Source organism: Octopus sinensis, linkage group LG8 (genome assembly GCF_006345805.1).
Source record: "Octopus sinensis linkage group LG8, ASM634580v1, whole genome shotgun sequence".
NCBI lineage: Eukaryota > Metazoa > Mollusca > Cephalopoda > Octopoda > Octopodidae > Octopus > Octopus sinensis.
The window spans coordinates 20,613,857-20,629,366 of NC_043004.1; positions in this window are offsets into that span (position 1 = coordinate 20,613,857).

A 15,510-nucleotide genomic window follows, 5' to 3' on the forward strand; every position below is an offset into this window, starting at 1 on the left:
TATCTCTTCCTGGGTCTGCCTCTTCCATAGGTTTCATTCATTTTCAGCAATCGACTCTTCTTTGTTCATATGCATCACATCATCAAACCATTGTAGTCCTCTTTTGTATGTTACACCTGATTCTTCTTATGCCTGATATTTCTCTTAACACATTTGCACTTTGTCATACACACACATTGATGTTGCACATCCAGCATCCAGTGAACCTTACTTGATACATTACTCTGCAATTCAGAACACTTCATGCTGTAAAACATTGGCAAATCTATTTTATGCTTCTCTCTTCACTGTGTAAACATGTTACCAAGCTTCCCTTCTGATTATCCAATATAATTCTCTTCTACCACTATTTTCTCAGTCTTTCCAGGCCTTTCCCTTTTTTTATAGTACAGTCTACCTCCTTGTTCCAAAACCTTGTCACCCTCAGTCTGGCTAGAACTTTGCATTAGCCACAGACTTAGTTTGTAGTCAACAAGTATGTAAATTATTTAAAGTGAAACATAGATATGAATAGACAGAATTGCTTGATGGTATTTAGTTCAGTTCTATGTGCTCTGAATTCAAACCCTACTGAAGTCAACTATGCTTTTAAACATTTTAGGGTCAATAAGTAAAGTACCAGTCAAGGGTAGTGGATTGGTAAAATGCATAGATTGTATGATGTTCCATAGTCGGGAGATATGTGTAATGTATACATGAGTAACATGGTACAGATTAGCTGTGAGAAAAGTGAATACAACCGAAATCAAATGTAGTGTGCAAAAGACAAAGCTGTGCTGTTATTAACATCTAATGTGTATGGAGGATAACTTGAAGAAAGAAGCACTAGGAATCTGTGAAAGAGGAAGATTATCAAGGAAGACATGGGCACAAGTGGTAAAAGCTGATGTCGAGATGTTGAATTTGATAAAGGAGATTACAAATGAATACAATAAATGGTGAGATGCTGTACTGCAAAGGGCTCTTCCAGCTCATACAAGCATAGTAAAGTTAACGTAAAAATGAAGATAATAGTGTGTGTGTGTGTGTGTGTGTGTGTACATGCGTGCACATGTGCAAATGCAGATAGACAAATAGATTGATAAATACTCTTTTTGGACATTCTCTAAAATTTAATTGTATTAATCTGTGTCTAACCTCAGTTAATTCCTTTCAATTTGAACATTGAATTATCTGATCAGTTTAGAATTAGTAAAAGGATGAAATGGGTAAATTTCTAGTTAGTTTATTATTATATTTAGTCAATGTTGGGGTGAATAGTTAACTACCATATGCCATACTGAATTAATGAGCTAAATATAAAATGTTCTAATCAATTCAAATTATACCTTTAATGCTAACAAATATATCATTAGTGTTAACGATAAAGCTTGTCAAAAAAGACATGTGAGATCGCTTGTAAAACTAAATTAATTACTAATTAAATAGTGACATGCAGCGAAAAGTGGCCTGGTGCTTGATGAGTACACTGTTAGTTCTGAAGATATTTCAGTCTAATTAGATCTCCTCAGTGAAGAATTTTATTACTGCTATCTACCATGTCTTCAGACTATGTGAATGTATACAGGGGTTAGACAAAATAAGAGAAACACTTAGCATCATAATTGTGAAATATCTATAAAACCGTCAAAATCGTGTTTATTTTTATGTCTTTTGATTTATTATTAGTGTTGCTTAATATGTTTTGCTAAAATTGCTGTTTCTTTTCTGATATCATCAGAAAAAGATAATTAAAATTCATTAAAATGACAGATCTATAGGACTTTCAAAGTGGTCAAATTGTTGATGCTAGTATGGCAGGTGCTAGTGTAATGAAAACAGCTGAAATGTTTGGTGTATCAAGAAGTACTGTCTCGAAAATAATGACAGCCTTTGAGAAAGAAGGAAAAACCTCCTTGTCAAAACAAAGCTCTGGAAGAAAACCAAAACTTTCAGATAGGGACCGTTGGACACTTACACTAATTGTTAGAAAGGATCACAAAAGTACAGCTCCCAAAATTATTGCAGAGCATAATGACCACCTTGAGAACTCAGCTTCCACAAAATCTGTTTGCTGAGAGCTGTACAAAGCCAGATTTCATGGGAGGACTGCAATCAGAAAACCACTACTTTCAAAAACAAACATTACAAAGTGATTAGAGTGGAGTAAAAACCTACAGAATTGGTTCCTAGAGCACTGGAAGAATGTTATTTTCTTGAACAAGTCTTCCTTTACCCAATTTCTGACCACCAGCTGAGTATACATATGGAGACAGCCAAAAGAAGCATTTGACCCAGACTACCTTCTTCCAACTGTTAAACATGAAGGAGGATCTGTAATGATCGGGGTGGGGGGACTATATCATGGAAATCCGCTGGCCCAATGGTTTCCCTTCATGGCAGATTTAATAGTCAAAACTATTTAAGTATTTTATCTGCTCAACTTCATCCTATGATTGTGGAACTGTTTCTACAGGAAAATACAATCTTTCAGGATGATAATGCACCAATTCACACAGCTAAAGTTATTACTGAATGGCACGAGGAACATTCTAGTGAAGTTGATCATCTTATCTGGCCACCACAATCCCCAGATCTCAATATTATTGAACATTTATGGTGCATTTTAGAAAAACAAGGTGTTGATATCCCCCACCATCATTACTAAAAAAAATGGAGACTGTTTTAGCTGAAGAATGGACAAAAATTCCTTTGGAAATAATTCAAACTGTGTACGAGTCCATACCTCATAGAATTCAAGCTGTACTTACTGCCAAAGGTGGTCCTACCCTATATTTAAATAAATTTGTTTAAAATTTTAAGGTATTTCCATTATTTTGTCCAACCCTTGTAGATAGTTAATGAAAAAGATATTTACAGATTAAGAAATTTAAAATGAAATGAAAGATTTCTCCAGGCTTACTTTCTGCTTAAATAGCACAGTTCTTGTTGATGTTGGTAGGTTCTTTAATGTAGCAAATGTATTGTTATTATTGATGTAAAACTTGAGGTAAACACTGATTGAGTAGGTGTATGATTAAAGGTATTCTGATTATCACCATTCCTTTTTTTAAGGCTTACTGTATCTAGAGTATATCATCCATTGTGTTTTTCAATTATCTTTTAAAGTATGATTTAGCTGCTATTTATTTATGGCAGGTTGAGTGATCAAGTTAAAACTTATCTTTCCTATGTTGATTGACTAAAATAATGCAATATGCCACATCTAAGTTTCCTTAGAATACAAGAATTGTGAACACTTGATTTGTGGATCTACTGTTTATTGACATGTTAACAAACAGACAGTTGATTATTAGAATCAGTAGAGCACCAAACAAAACTGCTGTGATATTTATTCCATCTATGTTCTCAGTCTAAATCTATGCATTAACTGCAGCTTGTCTTTCTGAGATTGATAAAATAAAGTATCAATTATGTACTGTGTTCAACAGATACTGGAGTCTCCCAGCTTTTCTTTCAAACAAGATACTATAGATGAGACTCCTGCATGATCAATCTTGTTGCTGCATGTGCATTAAGGGCCAATAAGGATATAACACCAATGACCTCAGCTCCAGTCATGTTCTGAGAAGAATATTCTAGTAAGGAGCAATGAACCAAAGCGCTATAATCTTTGAGAGATATTCTGTCTGATAGAATAAGATGTTAAGCATTCAGTGATAATATTTCTAATCAATTCTACATGAAAATGTAAATATATAAATTAAGAAGGGCCACATAAAAAGTTGCTTCAAACAAATTTTTCACAACTATTCTAACATGGATCAAAACATTAAAACAACATTTTATAACAGAAATTGCAAACATCCATTGTGTAGCTCATATTCCTTTCCATTGGAATAATTTGGAGACAAAATTGCTGTAAAATAGCTGTTAATAGCTCTAAATATCAAATATTTACTCCATTTCTCAATGTCATTATAACAGCAAGGCAAAAACTATAATTGCTGGCATAATTATAAGAGCTCTTTAAAAATATTAGCAAACTGTTTTAATTTAATATTCTTCCAATATTTAAAATGGTTGACTTTCAACTGGTTAAATGTTGACAACTCGACAACTTCCCTGAGAAGCAAATTTCACTTTTCATAATGAACAAGCTTTGTTACCTGCATGGTTTCTAATTATTTATAAAATATTGAATTGTACTTAATATCTAATTGTAATTAAAGTATTTTCAAAAAACAAAAACAAAAACAAAACACTTCTGTAACTCCCTGGAGGTTGTTTTTAATATTTCAAACCTCTCTTATTAGAAAATGTTATGTCTAAAGCTATACAAAATTACACAAAATTATATGTACTTCAAAAAGATTTTGTATTTGAATGAAATAATTTTCCTGCATATTTATTCTGTATTGTATTTGATATTAAACATACAATGTTTAAAACAGAAGTTTTTTCTTTTAATGTAAATATTCCAACATAAAATGTTATATAAAATTTCTCATAAAGAAACATGAATCAAATTTCATAAGGACATTATTATATCTTCTGAATAGATATTAGAGAGAATTCTCTATTGCTTCTAAGCTTAAAGCATTGTTAGTGTTCTTACTATTGTCTTGTAAAATAAGTCTGTTATATATTTTCATTTTAAGCACTAAGGGCAGCTATCTCTGTATAATAGTTGCCACTATGTATGGTTATTTGGTTGCTTGCTCACTTGCTTTCTCCAGCTTTGCTTTACATCACATTGAGAGAAAAGGAAAGAAAGTAAAAGAGGTATTCAGGAAGAGTGAACATGCAAGGTTTGCTGGCAGGCAATGAGTAAAGGAATACATACAAACTACAAACACATAGTGAGAGTGAGAGAGAAAGAACCATAGAGGCAGAGGAAGTGAGGGAGTAAATGACTGAGTAGCTATGGGAAAGATTACAAAAGCGAGAAATTCATTTCATTTTAAGGTAATATTTTTTATTTTGTATAAGAACCAATAAATTTTATAAAAATCAAATTATAACCATTGTTTGTATGCCATAATTCCTGATATTACGTATGGTAGCAAAAAGTATACTTTCAAATTTGAATATCATGTGATGGTGAAAACTTGTGCGCACAAACACATACATGCATATTTCTCTCACCCCCCCTCTCTCTCTCTCTCTCTCTCTCTCTATATATATATATATATATATATAATGCATATATATGGAATAAACAGACAAAAGGGATTCAGGAAATCTGAGCAAATACCTCAGTATTCTATGCAGAATTCTGGCTAACAGGATGTACAGAGAGGAAGAATCAACCACCTAACTGAAGAAATGTTTATGCATAATGAAAATCCAGGAAATACACCAATTATAAGAATAGTGCATCTATTGCAGGATATAAAATAAAATTATCAAAGGAATAAGAGAAGCAGTATTATATTTATTAATTGTTCATGATGTTTTGATAACTGGTTACAATGTTGCTTCAATCAACATGCTGGATCATACATATGAAATTAGGAATCCATTTATTATTCAATGAAAATACTACTAATCATCTGCCTGTAGCTATAAACAAAAGTACACACACACACACACATACACACTAGAAATATTTATCTCCTATGTTCAAAAGCAAAATTTGTTTTCTTCATGTGTGTATGTGTGTGTGTGTACAACAATAAGGATACAAAATTATGTTTACACATAAAGTTTTAATGTGAAAATATTAGTGTCTGTTTTTACAAAGTGAATTTTGAGAATCACATTTTAATGAAAAGTTTTCATGTAATCAGAAATTTTTTTTTATATATTATAAGTGCATGGTTTAACCAAAAAAACTTTACGGGAAAAGAAGAAATTGCATTTTACTAACTGGTTTACGCAGTTACCAGCTTTTCAAAAGTTTAAAGTATATTCTTTACAGGAAATTTTAGCCTATGTAATGGAAGAAACATATGAGATTGAATTTGATTTGAAATGTCGCTTAATACAAGGGATGTAACTGTTATTTTGTGTATGTTATGTTGCTTGTGTCCTTTTGATAAGGACATATATTGCTAATTATCGTGTTGAGTCAAAAAGTTTGCAATATTTTAAAACTTATTTGCTTTATTCATCAAGTTACAACAAAAGCAGCTTAGCATTCAAAACAGAGACCATTATGTTGCACCAGCTGAAGCCACCTTTCTGCCAATTTTTTGATCCTACACTGATACAAGGTGAAGAAATTCTTCACTGAAGTTTTGACCTCCTCTTGGTTGATGAAGCATTGCAAGCACAGGAAGTGTATTGGGTTGTTGGGGTTGATGTAAACAATTAAGCCCTTCCATCAAATTTCAGGCCTAGTAACTGTGTTAGAAACCCTTGTTGATATTCCAAAGAAGAAACTCTGTAGTGAACTGAATGTGAGAGTTTACGTTGAAGAGATTCTGAAATTGGTTTAGCTTGTCAATAGTTTCTCTCCATAAAATGAAACATTCAGCTAGAAATCTCTTCCAGTTTGCTTTCAAATAGAAGCTGAATTCATCTTCAAATATTTGTAAGGATTTTTCATATATTTTCAGTTCATGATATCCCATAATTATATGTTCGTGAAACTTTGTTTGTATGGTCACGCCTGACATTTACCAGTAGGCTGTGTTGTTGAACACAATGAAGTTGTTTTCTAAAATGAACTGGTGTCTATCTAAAATAAATTTTTTATCTTTACAATTTGATATTTCATAAGAAAATGAGTTGAGCTAGCATTTTATTGTTATGGTTCCATAATTATGTGGAATGCTGCTATATAGTTTCACAGCATACAAATTTTACACTAAAAGTATGTTCATTCATTGTACATGACAAGACGTGCCAAGCTAAGTAAAATCAGTCTCCCACACATACAGGCTTGTCCTTTCTGGTTCCGGTGCCACTTAAAAAGCACCTGCGCTGGTGCTGCATTAATGCACATGTGCTGGTGCTGCATAAACACACCCATGCCAGTGGCATGTAAAAAGTACCCAGCACACTCTGTTAAGTGGTTGGTATTAGGAAGGGCATCCAGCCATAGAAACTATGCCCAAGAGACAGCTGGAGTCTGAACAGCTCTCAGCTAGCCAGCTCCACATCAAACTTCTAACCCATGCCAGCATGGAAAGTAGACGTTAAACGACGATAATGATGACAATGATGATGTACAAAGAAGATGGCTGAATATGTTGAGATCATCTTGTACAAAGCTCTTTATGTGCCTGGGGAAAGGCTTTAGCAAAAAGTCTGGGAAGCGACTTAAGCAATGTGTTTCACAAGACAAGCCTGCTACAATGGATTTCAATTTAAAATCCAATGGTGGTGGATTGGTCTTTGCTTATTAACATGTCTCATTTATTAGTTTGTTCTTTTATATATATTAGATAATACATAGAAATTGCTTGTTCAGTATTTGAAGTTTGTAAGGTAATCCAGTTCTTTATCAGTTAAGTAATTTCCATAAGGATATAGTAAATAATTAAAGAATTTTTATAAGTTTGTAAATTTTGCTTCTTCATTGTATGTATTGTCTTGTAGTATATTTAATACAATATTCACGTGATATTTCATATCCTTAATAACAATTGAGCCTTCTTTGTTGGCTTCCTTAGTAATTATATATTTGGTAAATAGAAAATCTGTTCGGTGAATCCATTGTTGTTTATGAAAATTAGATTTTATTTGCTTTGTTTACTAGTTTTCTATAGGCAAGTTTGAAGTATGTTCACAAAATTCATTAAGAGTTATATTTCTTCCTCTTTAAGGATAGAATTTGCTTTTTATTCAGCTAATCTAAGTTTTCTGTAGAACTCTGCATTGTCATCGGGGATAGATTTGATTTTGAGGTTGATGTAGAATTTAATCCTTTGCTGTGTAAAAAGGTTAATTTTTTTTGTGAAAGATTAGTTATGTGTGTGTGTGTGTGTGTGTGACTGGAATCCATCTTGTGTCCCAGTGTTTCTGATTTATGTTTAAAAACCATTATTAGAACGAGGATTATCTGCAATTTTCATGTTACTGCTGCTTCTTAAATTGTTCACAATAGAAACAGAGTGTCTAAAGCAACTGCCATTAAAAACTCACTAAAAATATGCAGAACACTCAAGTGTGTCAACTCTCAGGCTTGAATTTTTTCCAAAAACCTCGAATGCTTTTTTCACTTGGTGTTTGTGCAGAATTTCCAATGTTGTCTGAATTAATGATTGAGAACCTTCCACCATTTGTTACAATATATTCGTGCAAATCAGTATTTCTAATGTTGACCGGAATTAAATAAAAAAAGAAATATATATATTATTAAAAACACATTAAATTGCCTTGATACTAATATTGACAAACATTAAACCAAGATTCGATTTATTGTACAAAAATAAACAAATACAACTTTTCTACTAAGCCTCTTTTTTTCTGTTTGTAATAAAATTATCTAATAATTGAGAAATAATAGTTGTAGAATTCATGGAGTATTCATGAAAAAAGTCACTGTAACATTTGTTCAAGCACTTTGCATTCTGAGTTCAAATCCTGCTGACATCAATTTTACCTATCATCCCACTGAGTTTTTGATAAAATAAAGCATGAATCAAGTACTGGGATTGATAGTGTTGTCTAAGCCCTTCTTCTTAGGCTTGCTAACCTTATGCCTACAGTAGAAACTATTATTTCTGTAAAAAGAAAAGAAATTAGAAGAGCTGTGATGATTTTTGGCATTTTTTACTTGAGAGAAAAATAATTTTCTTTTATATATTTCTATTAACACTACATTTGATTTTTCTTCTCAAGAAACATGGCTGATAGATAATTTTTTTCTATTTTGTTTTTTAAAGATGATTTTGTAATTTTTTCTCATCATTTTTAAACTAATTTTTTTTTTGTATATATTTATATTAACAGTGTTGATTTTGAATTTGATCTTTTAAAACTCAGTAGCCATTGCTGATTCTTTTTAATATTAATTCTCATGTGAAAAAAACTAATTATTTTTTTTTTTTGGGAAACAAACAGCATAATTATATTTGTTAAATATATGTGAGTAATTTTCTTTTATTCCGCATCACTTATCTCACAAATGTAAATAAAAAAAAACTATACAATTTAGTTTCCTTAAAAGAATAAACGATATGTAGTTTAAGACTTTTTGCAAAACAAAATAGAGTTGTCTCAAGGGTGGCGTTTTCTCTAAAGGAAAGTTTTGTAAGCACTTTGTAAATTAAACAGTTTCATGTTATTTTATAGCAGAAATTAATATTTCCACTATGAAACGCAGAAATAGTGATATGGTTGATTTTAGCAAAAATGTGTCAAATCACCGCAGGCAGAAAAGAACCATGACTTTCTTATTCATAAAATATAGGGAGGTGGAGCATGGTAAATTTCTTTTAAAAATGGAACTGTGATCTAACAACTTTAGGAAAGCTGAGCCAAACATGCCAATAATTTTCTCAAGAGCAAAAACTGCAACTAACTGCTCAAACAGTATCAATTATCAAAATCAAAGAGAAGGATGAGGAATGTTGCAAGACAGCATGGCATGGATTGAATATTGGAAATAGTTGTTAACAAAACATATCATAAGTGTGATTTTATGGGTCTGAGAGGCTGTCATTGTAACCCCCTAATCTTCTTGAGAGAGCGAGATTTGCTATAAATATGGTTTAACCTTTAGCACACTGTAGGTGCACCCTGTCACCATTTGAGTTTTCTCACCTGTAGCAACAGGGCAGTGGCAGGGGAAACAATCCAAGAGTAAATATTTGTAGTCTATAAATACATGAGTTGTTTATAAATGATTTATCAGGATCAAAATAGTTCAAAAGAAACATACAGAGATTCAAAAGCGCTACGGTTATTGTGTAGTATAAAAGTAAACATTGGTTCTTTTGCTTAAGGAATTTCCATTTACAGAATTCATAAAATTGTTTTCAGAACTCTAGGAAACTGTGTTACTGGTGCATCATGATGTTTTTATGATTCTGAAGTGTAAATTTGACAGGCTATGCAGAGATTAGCAGCAGATAGTGGAGAAAATTTCAATGCTGTTATTTTCCACATACTTCATTCAGCTGCAATTTCAACACGTTTGCACTCATTCCTCTCTATTCAAGAGCAAATTGATGCTGATGCAATACCTGAAAATGTTATATGCTTACAAAGGCCAGATTATGAACACTCCAGAAGGTACAACTTGTCTACATGCAATGATGTAGCTGTATTCATACATGTTAATAACGAGGAATCTCATCAAACTGGAAGAATGTTAGCAAACAAGCTATGAGAAGTAAACAAGCAGCAAAATCTTCAAATATTTAGCAATTTTCATCAGGCCTATGACTCCACTATGTTTTCATACATTTTTTTCTCTCTGGTGGCTTAGAATAGATGCAACCCTATGTACAAAAACCAAAGAAGGAATAGAAGACAAACTGGTCTTTAATTATATTCTGTTTTGGGGTAATGAAGAAGCTGATTTGGATAATAAACTGCATCATGTAAACTGTTTATTCCAACAGTTTCATTGTGACCAATTTGCCAAAGTCCAAGTATACTCATTTGCAGCATATTCAGACCAATCGACATGGCAATTCATTACAGGGAATAGTGATTGGAATGGTAGAAAATATGTTCTCCCAAACACATTAATTGGTAGTCCAAGATATATGGTGCTGCACTAGTAAGATACATTGGCTGTCATAGGGCAAGTTGTCTAACCAGCAATTATCATATTCATCATCGTTATCATCACTTAATGTTTGTATTACTTACTTACTTGTACTTGTGGTGACATTCACCCTGGGCGGGTTGAGTCGGCTTCTTTAATTGGAAGAAGTTTCGTGGGAATATGTGGATTTCACAAGCGGTCTCCAACAATCCCGCATATAGAGACATCCTGTTTGCCACAGGTATTGGTGCTTCTAGCACCAATACCAAGCAGTACAGCATGTCGTTTCCAAATTTCTGGCTGATTAAATTGTGTCAAGCTGCTGTTTTTCTCAACAAAATGAAAAACAAAAAAATGCACCTGTGCAAAATTAAAAATATAAAATAGTGACAATTTACCCATATCACCCAGTATCTTTTTAGCATCACAGTGAATTTTATTTAAGCAACTATTTACACATCTGAACACATTCATATATTAGCATATAAATATTGATAAATGATAGAAATATAATTATTTATGCATACAATATGTGGGCATATAATATATAGCTACCCACACACACACATATATATTCAAATACAAATATACACATAAATACATACCCATATATACTCATATATCTACAATCACCAAAAGACGTTTATTGTATGATTCTTCTGGTTATCCACTACATGATGTAGCACATGGTTTTACTAACTCTGGAGTTTGTGTTTTGTCTACCTTCACATACATTTTCATCTCTTTTCTTGTGGTTCACTACTATTACACTAACCTCTACCTTATATGCATGTCCCTTACATAAATGCTAGATTTACACTATGTAATCTGCTTACACAATCCACATTTCTTTACTAAATGGTTCATACATCATCATTGTGCTTCATCTATTTTTGTATTTTTATATGTACCTCATTATCTGTTTTTCTGCATTTACATAGAGAACTATATACACATGTACTCTGTATATATGTATATACCTCTGAACATATGTATATATAAAGGACTATGCCAAGCTCCACTGTCTCCTTCAGCATATATTTTATGGCTGAGTACCCTTCCTAATGCCAACCACTTTACAGAATGAACTGGATGCTATATATATATACACCTCTTTCATCACAAGTCTTGTTTTATATAAACCACCAACCTCCTATCACATGCATACATACATGCACATGATTGTCACAATTAATTCAAAGCTTATATGTATGTGTGTTCGTATATGTATGTCTCTGTATGCATGCATGTGTTATGTATGTGCATATATACGTATGTATATATTTATGTGTATGTGCTTGTGTATAAAAAAATATCTTTATATGGAAGTGCATGCATGTACATGAATGTATTCATTTGTTCGACAGGCAATGAAATGCACTTAACCAACTTGATGTTAAAGCCATAGGCGTGTAAAATCATTCTTTTATCACTTGTTTTCATTAATTTATTTTATTTTAATAGTTTTTCATTATTTTTTTCAACTTATTTTATTTGATTTCATTATGTAATATAATACATCGGCAAAGCCAGCTTGATCAAATTTACAGATACTTGGCTTTTATGTGTATATATGTAAAAATATATATACATATATGAATGCATGTGATATATGTGTGTTTTCCATATATATAATGTATAGCAGAGTGTATTTAGTAATATACCGATATGCGTCTGTATGTGTATATATGTGTGTGCAAATGCATGTCTGTATCTATGTGTTTATGTGTATGTATATGTATATATGCTTGTACATGAATATGTTATTTGAAGTTGTGTTTCATCTTCAGAGAGCATTTCCTTTCAAACAACGTGCTGACACCACATTAGATTCATTAACATTGGGGCATGCTGAAATATTGCTGTTTTGACCTTGTTGTCCTCTTCAATCACAGCTACCTGAGGATTAATAAATCTACCTACAAGCATGGCGGTTCCTTTATATAAAATTTAGCAAACAAAATATTTGCTGACGCATGTTAATGTCTGTCAAATTAATGATAGATTATCATTTACATGTAGAATTGTGAGAATCAAAATTATGTATATTTTTGTTCTAAATATGATCTGGAAAATTTGAATGTGTTTCGCTTAGCAGTTTCTTCCGCTGGTACCGGTGCTATGTAAAAGAGCACCCAGTCCACCCTGTAAGGTGGCTGGCCACTGTTATAGCTGAATCACTAAAAGAACTAGAGAAGAAAGTTCAGGCATGGAAGTAAGGTCTAGAATCAAAGGGCCTTAGAGTTAACCTAGCAAAAGCCAAAGTCTTAGTAAGTAGGAAAGAGCACAAATCTCAAATCCTTTCAGGTAGATGGCTCTGCTTAATCTGTAGAAAAGGCATAGTTAGTAACTCCATAAGATGTCCCCGGTGTAAGCTATGGACACATAAGAGGTGCAACAATATCAGAGGAAGGTTAACAGGTAAAATAGATTTTGTGTGTGGAAGGTGCACAGGTACAATTAACACTAAAAATGCACAGAAAATAGGCTCCATCAAATGCAAGGGGGAAATCTAGAAGTAGTTGATAGCTTCTGTTACTTAGATGACAAAGTCAGTAGTGGAGGTGGATGCTCCGAGAGCATAGCTGCTAGAATAAGAATAGGCTAGGCAAAGATCTGAGAGCTCCTACCTCTGTTGGTAACAAAGGCCTTTCCCTGAAAGTGCAAGGCAAATTGTATGATGCCTGTGTGTGAACAGCCATGCTACACAGCAGTGAAACATGGGCTGTGATCGCCGAGGACATGTGAAGACTTGAAAGAAATGGATGTGCAATGTCAGTGTACATACACAACAGTGTGTAAATATCAGGAGAGAAAAGTTGGACATTAGAGCCATCAGATGTAGTGTGCAAGAGAGATGACTGCACTAGTATGGTCGTGATGTGTATAAATGAGGACAGCTGTGTGAGGAAGTGCTGATCTGTAATGATGGAGGGAGCCTGTAGAGAAAGTAGACCCAGGAAGACATGAGACAAGATGGTGAAGTATGATCTTCGAATGTTGGGCCTCACAGAGGCAATGACAAGTGGACGAGTTCTTTGGGAATATACCATGCTTGAAAAGATCCATCAAGCCAAGTGGAACCATAGTTGTGGCCAATGCTAGTGTCATGTAATTGAAACTTGTGTTGGTAGCACATAAAAAAGTACCCATCAAACGTTGGGCAATATGCTGTGCTTTGAGAAGACCCATCAAGCAAAATGAAATCATAGTCATGGCTGATGCCAGTGTTGCATAAATGGCACCCTTTGAACTTTGGGTCTCATAGAGGCAGTGACAAGTGTCTGAGACCTTTGGCAATATACCATGCCTGAGAAGACATGTCAAACCACATGAGATCACAGTTGTAACTGATATCAGTGTTTCATAACTGGCACCTTTGTTGGTGGCACATGAAAGGCCCCCACTGCACTTTTGGAGTGGTTGGCATTAGAAAAGGCATTCAGCTGTATAAACCATTCCAAATCAGATTGGACCTGGTGTAGCCCCCTCCCCAGCTTACCAGTTTTCAATCAAACTCTCCAAACCATGCCAACATGGAAAACAGGCGTTAAATGATGATGATGATGATGACAATTTAGCATCCATTTTCCATGCTAACATGGATTGCATACTGGTATGGTTTGGGCTGTAAATATGCTGTATGATATCTAATGTACCTGTATTATTAGTCTATTATATTCAAATACATGCCACCGGCCTTTGAATTATTTCTTTTACTTCATTTGGGTTTGTTAAATTATTCAAATTTGCTAGGCCCTAAATATGTTCTACTCTTTTTGCATATGTTTTTCACCATAGTTCCTTGGCTACTGAAGATAAGGTTGGGCAGTTGTTGTACTGATGATGGTTCTTGTGACAGAAACACGTGTTCATGACTCATTTATTTCCAGAAAAGCTTGTCCTTTTTCTTAACGATATGTCAACTTTGAAGAATTCTTGAATCTTGAAATTAACTTTCTTTTCCAAGCAAAGTGGGTCTTAATTGCCATTTTGTAATTATGATATATCTTCTAGAGATGGAGATAATTTTAATGAATCATAAGAAAGAGAGAGAGTGGCAACCAGGCAGATAGACAGGTACCTGTCTATCTGCCTTGTTGCCACTCTCTCTCTTTCTTTCTCTCTCTTTATCTATCTATCTATCTATCTATCTATCTATCTATCTATCTATCTATCTATCTATCTATCATTTATCTATCTATCTATCTAATATATGTTCATTTAAATATGTGTGACATAAGATGTTTGCATATTTGGATTAAAACATGGAAAAATGAACTTGGAATTTAAAATAGCTTTAGCATTTCAGTTAATGATAGCATAGATGAGTCATAGTATGATATCCAAATATTTTTGAGTGAGCCTTGCCTTTTTGACTACAAATATCCATCTTAGAGTTTTTCTAGTCATAAATTTAGCCAAATATCACTAAATATCAACAATTTTATTGGATATTTTCTATATATTTTACAGCAATTATTGAACAATTTTAGGAAGAATGTGCAAACATTTTCCCAAATGACTTTACTGGTTCATGCTGAAAATACTAATTGTTGCAAATGGGTTATCCAAAATCAAATTCAAAATTTTGTTCCAAATTACACTGGAAGTTTTGAGACATTTTTAAAGAAAGGCAGTTATAACTCTTCTAGATTTAAAAAAATAATAAATGCGCCCTTTTAAAGCCTAGCCAGGCTCATGGGCCCGGTTTCCTGGTTTCAATGGCATATGTATTCCCCAGCTGGACAGGACGCCTGTCCATCGCAGCGTTACTCATTTTTGCCAGCTGAGTGGACTGGAGCAATATGAAATGAAGTGTTTTGCTCTCAAGAACACAACACGTTGCCTGGTCCAGGAATCGAAACCACAATCTTACGATCATGATGCTGACATCCTAA